The sequence below is a fragment of the Triticum aestivum genome, chromosome 4A (genome assembly GCF_018294505.1).
Source record: "Triticum aestivum cultivar Chinese Spring chromosome 4A, IWGSC CS RefSeq v2.1, whole genome shotgun sequence".
Taxonomy (NCBI): Eukaryota; Viridiplantae; Streptophyta; class Magnoliopsida; order Poales; family Poaceae; genus Triticum; species Triticum aestivum.
In genome coordinates, this window is record NC_057803.1 from 677442727 (window position 1) to 677450063 (window position 7337).

Consider the following 7337-nt stretch of genomic DNA (forward strand, 5'->3'; position numbering starts at 1 on the left):
CCTTGGTGTGGATGAGTTGATCACTGATTTTTTGGCTTCCATAACTGTCCGTAACATGCGTCGCCCCCCCTATCTCTTTCGGCCTTCGCAACTAACGTTAAGCCTCAACTCTCAGCCCATGTACAGCCCAATCCCATTTCAGGCAAAGCACAAAAGAAAGAAAAATGTCAGCCCAAGTTGGACTACGCACGTAGTCACGCACATATCGCTAACCTCCTGTTTCTAAAAACACAATCACTAACCCCTTCGTTTAGCCGCTTTTTGATCTAAACCGACGCATGCAGCGGCAAGGGGCCTGCTGATCTATCCGAGTCTCCATCGCGCCGCCATCGAAAAGGGCAGAAGGAGAGGGGACGCCCGGATAGGCAGCCACTCGCCGGCAGACCGGAAGCGCAGATGAGCGGCAACAACAAGAGGAGATCCTTCTACCCGTTCTATGCTCGAGTCTCCGCCTATCGCCGCCAGGGCGAATTTCCTCTAGTTTCAATCAGAAACTAGAAGAGGATTAAACGAGATCCTCCATCGCTGCATAGGTGCACAATTAATCCTTACTCCTTTAGTTCATCTCTTGATCTTTAATTTGTTCAAATCTGTGCGGTTTGCTACAAATAGTTGAGATAAATTATTGTTCAAATATGCTTGTGTAGATATGAAGATAATTAGGATACGAGAACAATGGAAAACATTTGCCAGGGCACTTGCATCTAACCGTCCAAGCATTGAAACCCGCAATCGATCATTTGTCGTTAACCAACATATAGAGAATTAGCGGAAGTATGGCGCGGTTTGTTCACGTACATGATGATGCATGTCGTTCGTTCAGACTTCTCTGGTACGTTCAGTCTCATTATTTACCTCGTATACTAATCTCTATTTTCTGTTGTCTAACAAGAACAATCGTTGATTGATTGACATGAAAATTGGACTTGGACTCAATTATTTATAGTATGGTGTACCAAATTTTTCCATATAACTAATTTGGGATCTAATTTTGTCTTGTCAAAGTGGACAATTTGTATTGTCTTCTTGTGGTGTACCAAACATCAACGAAAACATGGGTTCAAGTTTAGCCTTTTTTCACACTCTAAATATTCAATTTTTAGCTCATTAGTCTAGTAGAGCTCAAGCGTGGAACTCGCCCCCCTATGCCAAATTTCTGGCTCCGTCCCTGTTCCAGTCTAGTAGCAGGATTGCCTGGCCCGGAGCACCCATAGTATCCTGGCCTGGAGCGCCCATAGGATTGCCTGGCCTGGAGCAGCCGCGAGCAAACTAAACGGCCATTGGCTTGAGCTCTGCCTCCCGCGTACTCGCACACTGCCATCCTTGATGCTGGCCTCGCCGTTACGGGCAGCGGCGCCCGCAGATGGGGAGGTGCGGCGGCGTGGCCCACACGTCAGTAGTGAGCGCCGAGGAGTGGTCGGACCGACCTCACATGTGCGGGCGGCAGGCAGGATGCTAGTGGCAGTGGAGGGCAGGAAGATGTGTAGCGAGATGGCAGCTCGCTATGACGACGACGTGGGGGACGAAGGACGGCACGGGAGTGCGGGACGGCAGGGGGCTAGAGAAAGGTGTGGCTACTCCGGGGACTACACACAGCCGATCTCCAGAGCGCCGGCAACCTGCGCAAGCGTGATCGTGATGCTGACGGCCAAAGGAAGATCCATCACCAGCGGCCCCCACGACCATATTTCAGACCTCTACCTGAAACCGAATACAGGCAAAAAGAAATACTGATCAGTAGATTTCAAAGGGCAGAGAAGAGGAGAGCAGCTCTCGAGGTCGAGCACTCTTGTAGTGTCAGTCTGCCAGCAGTGGAGCACACCTTGTCGGTGTCCCCGCGGTCGCTGGCCTCCTGGAGGACCTCACGCTGTCCGCATCGTCCACGTCCAACTTCTACCTGCTCTTGAGGAACACCTTGTCGTACCCCTTCTGTTAGCTGATCACCGACACCTCTATACCTCGCCGTCGCTATTACCTCGGTCATACACCAGATGGGGTACCTCCTGCATGATGCGCTGACCAGGACGCCCATGCACTTCGCGAAGGCATGGCGTGCTCCGCGGGAGCACTGGCCTCCAGTGGGTGCTCCTGCTTGGACACAAGTGGCGACCAAACCGGCGTGTCGTCGGCCGGTCCGTCGATGGGGATCTTCGCCTGCGTCGTCGCGTTTCCTCGAGTCTTGCTGTTGCGTGTCCGACATTAGCATGACGGGTGTGACGGGGTTGCGGTCCTCGAGAATCTAGTCGAGAATCGACCGCGCCACCGCCGCTCCTGCGTCGATATCTGCCGCAGCAATGTCAGCCGCTTGGCCTCGTCGGAGAAGGCCGTGATGGAGAGTCGATTGGCCAGGCCGGGGATTGGCGGTGACAAACGGCGAGGCACGGGCTGACGGCATGCTGGGTGTGAGCGCAGCAGAAATTTATAGAAGACTAATGAGGTTAAGAAGCTAGATGAGGACGCTCGTCACGGAGGAAGCAATTTTTATCCGTCTATATCACATCTAGATGTGAGATATTATCTCACATCTAAGACATTTTTTTCGTTGTTTGTTCTGTTTGTTTGATTTTAATTTGTCAAAGCCCAAAATCCAAGACTAAAAACCAGCTTGGCCTGCGTCCGCCTTGGTGGCCGGCCCATGCTTAAATCTGGTTGCTAGCTACCCGTAAAAAAAATCTAATCGCTAGCTTTTTCTGAACAAAAAACTGATCGCTACTGCTAACATCGATTTGTTAGCTTTTGCATCTGTTTGTTATACATTTACAAGCACGTGTCTTATCGCTAGCTTCTAGGCTACCCACATTTTTTTGCCTTCTGGTTTTTACGTTTTCACTCTTATTTTATAATTGATTTCAGTAAGGAACAAAGTTTGATTATAACATATATCAAAAAACATGTTCACAAATTTGCATATTTTTTCAAATTATAAAAAATCTTAACAAATACCAAAAATGTTTTAATATACGGTGAACAATGTTTTATTATATGAAGATCATTTCTGACCACAATAAATTTTTTTTTGCAATATACATTGAATATTATTTAATATATAGTGAATTTTTTATATATGATGAACTTTTTAAATTATACACAATGAAGATATCTTTAATTAAACTAAATTACTTTAAAACACGTATGAAACAATTGATTGTGCATTCAAAAAATGTTCATGGATTAGAAAAAATATTCATGATTTGAACTTTGCTCGCAGATTCAGAAAATATGTTCAGAAATTTCTAAAATATTCATGATTTGAAAAATGGTCATAATTTTGAAAAAAAGGTTCAGAAATTTTGAAACAGAAAAAGGTAAGGAAAAGTAGAAAAAAGAAGGTTGGGCCCAGTTGCGACTCGAGGGTGGACATGCAGCTCGGACAAACAAGGTTGGGCCCAGTTGCAAATCGAGGGTGGACTTGCAACTCAGATAAACAAGGTTGAGCCCGAGTTGCAAGTCGAGGGTGGACTTGCAACTTGGATAAAAATAGATTGAGCCCTAGTTGTGAGTCGAGGGTGGACGTGCAACTAGGAGAAAAAAAGTTGGACCCTAGTTATGAATCGATGGTCGACTTCCAACTTGGACAAAAAAGGTCGGACCATAGTTACGAGTCAAGGGTGGACTTGCAATTAGGACAAAAAATATCAAGGCCCAATTGCGAGTCGTGAGTGTAATTGCAACTGAGAGAAAAGGACGGGCACTAGTTGCGACTTGAAGGTGGACATGCAACTGGGATAAAAAATGTCGAACTTCCAGTTGCGAGTTGAGGGTGGACTTGCAATTGGGACAAAAAATGTGAGGTCCTAGTTATGACTCGTGGGTGGGATTGCAACTGCGACGAAAAAAGATTGGACCCCAATTGCTAGTCGAGGGAGGACTTGTAACTAGAAAAAAAAGTCGGCCTCAATTACTAGTCGACGGTGGACTTGTAACTAGAACAAAAAAAGTCAGATAACTGTGATAAAATAGATCAGACCCCAGTTGCGAATCGAGGGCAGACTTGCAACTGGGACAAGAAAAGATCGAGCCCCAGTTGCAAGTCGAGGACGGACTTGGGTCTGGGACAAAAAAGATCAAACCTAGTTACAACTTGAGGATGAACTTATAACTGAAACAAAAATGACCGGATCCCACCTATAACTACAAACAAAAACCAATTTTCTGTCTATGCAATTGCAGTGAATCAAGAAAGTTAAACAACAGACTAAAAAGAACAAACACAAAAAGGCAAAAGCAAGCCCACGCCGGCACACACATGAGCTAGCACACTATGGCACGCTGCAACGTAGGAGGCTGCACCAGCGCACCCCTTGGACACGAACAAAATCATGAGATCAAACAAATTCTTTACCTAAAAAAAAGACAAAACAAATTCTTTTCTTTTTCGCGGGCCAGACAAAACAAATTCAAAGATGAGGAACTTAGATGTGAGATAGTATTTCACATCTAGATGTGAGATAGTATTTCACATCTAGATGTGAAATAGCAAATCTGTCTTTTTATTGGCGCAATCTGCGGCGTTGTGGTGGGCGGCAGGGCGGCAGGGTTTGAGATAAGAACGGAAGAGAAATCGTATGCGATTTGATGAGTTCCTCCGAGAGAAAGAATCGAGAGAAATCTCGGAACCACCAATCAACTAAATGCACGCCAACGCGTGGTCCAGCATGGCAACATGCAACAACCGACTACTCCTACAAACCATCACGATCCAGTCAAAAAAAACTCCCAAACAGCCGCATGCAAACTGCCATGCAGGAACAGACAGAACCGTTTAATATACTCACGCAGTCAACCAAGCAAAAGGAATAACTTATCCTATATGAAATCGCTAGACCCACCCCAAAGCCTACCTGCCCACGTCCCCCACTAATTGACGTGTCAGCCTCCCATTGGTCTGATTTTTACTGATTGAAAAAAGTTAAAAAACCAGATTAAAAAATCCTAGATAGGTTTAGTATATTTAGAATAAGGCGTATTATTTGCACATAAAAATTCCGCCCACTTATACCGCCATAGGTTGTGGTGATAACCACAAGATTGAGCCATCATGATGCCTTTCGAGCTCAATGCAAAATCAATTAGAAGACCCCTGCTCGGGCAACACTTTCTCTTTTAGATGGATGATAAAATTAAACTAAATAGAATTTATACTAAACATTTATATTTTTTTGCTTATTTTTATTAAAATAATTTCGTACCTATTATATTTTTAGTTTACTTAGTTTGCATAATCTGTAGTGTTTTTTGTTACACTCTTTGAAATGTATGTAAATCTGCACTTTTTATAAAAAAAGGTTATATTAGCCTTTCGAGACATTGCCCTTAATAAGATATTTACGTAGAACCTGCTTAATGCAAAAAAGAATTAAATGAATAAATAAAAGATGTTGTGACTTCGAAGATTAATCTTGATACTCTCATGAAGATAGTGGATGTATATATTTGAGTGTGTATGTGTGTTCTTCTCTATATATTAGTATTCTTAAAAAGTGTACCATGTTTTTTACTGTATGGTTAGGAAAGCACAATAACAGAAACATCTAGAATACTAGTTTCTTATGAGGAGTTTATCATCGATTGTTAGCATGCTTCTTTATCAGTTTTTGTGTTGTCATATGTTACAATGGATTAAGTACTCGGTTGAAAATATGTGCTTGGATTATACTTGTATTAAAACATCATCACTTATAACAATCACAAATGAATATAAAAATATTATGGATTTTCAACTATTACATACATATGATATACTTGTCGGAATGCACTTGGTCTCATCTAGTGTGTACAAATGCTCCAACGAGTTACACAAATAAAATTCATCTTAAGTACCTACGTAAAATCAAACATACCAATCTAGTTAAGAGGGCCTTTGTAAAGGATAATGTATGATCGACAAGAGGGGGTTAATAGAAGATTTAACCCCTTTCTTAGTGGGGTTCGCAAATGTAACTGGATAAACTACTATTTGCCTAATAGCTCCCTACAAATGCAATTTTACAATTGAGAACTTCAAGAAAAGTAGATTGCACAAAGCAGGCAGAGTGAAGGGGAGGACCCGATGAAGGCGGCGTGTTCACGGTGGAGGACCTCGATTGCTATTGTAGTGTTAGGGGTGATGCTGCTGCATTCAGTGCCTATGTATCCCGCCTTGGGTGTGTGTGTGTGTATGTTGCTGTGGGGTCCGTTTGTACTTGGGCTATGGTTGATCATTGCTTTATATATAAAGCGGAGAAGCCTTTTTGGTAATGCATACACAAGGGTGTAGTTCTCCAAGTTCAGATAGTTTGCATGATGACTTCACTTAGAGAGGCTTGAATACCAATTTGTAAGATCACCAAAGTCTCGGCCACCCAGGACAGTTGCATCTCCTTGAGATAGGATACTATGGGGACCCGATTTCGCAAACTAGATAAACGCTTGATTACATGCAATATTCCTATGATTGGTAGGTAGTGTTTCATATTCAGCTTCATTAGTATATCAAATAACAATGAAACATTAATATAGATAGGCCCTTGAGGCCATGTACTTGCATACAATCTTAATTAGCTTGGAAGAGAACATAGAGTAACACCTCTAATGGGTTGAACCGGTAAATCTTGAGATTGACCAAATCATCATGAGACACATCGTACTCGAGGGGAACTACGTCTACCACTGACCACACACATCGAGAGAATGCCTAAATACAAGGAAATGTGAACACCATTGAATATGAGGGACTGGCTGAAACCAGTTTTCTAAAGCACCTAGGTGTGATGCCGGTTTAAAATAGGAGCACTTTGATCCATAGGAGGCAGCAAATAAACTCCACTTTAGATACATGTCAGCTGACTGAGTTTTAAGTTTTGAGCCAGCCGATTTTTTGACCGTTGATTGCTGCTCCAAGATGCGTGCTAATTGTTTTTCCTGTTGTATGTTGTGTCTTGTATTGGGTTGGGCGTTTTTTGATTGACCCCTATTTTGGGTCAGTCAATTTCTTGTTGGGCTGAAGCCTGTTACATGTTTTTTATTAGGCTGTTTGCGTGCGTTTTTACTACTGTATTTTTTATCGGTTTTTGTGGATATATTTTGGATGTTGGGTGAATATAAAATATGTACACATAAGTAATGTATAATTTGTGTGTAAATTCCAATTCTATGAAAAATGCACTATTATATGCCACTATTCATTTGTTCTTAGATTTTGTTTTTGCAGAAGTCCCACTTTTATATGGTTATTCTTGCATATTTTTAAAAATCACAATTTTTATGTATATTTCACGCAAATTTTGTCAGTGTTTGTTTTAGATTATTTTCCCATTTTCTTTGTTCTTAAATGGTAATACCATTGCCACATATTCATT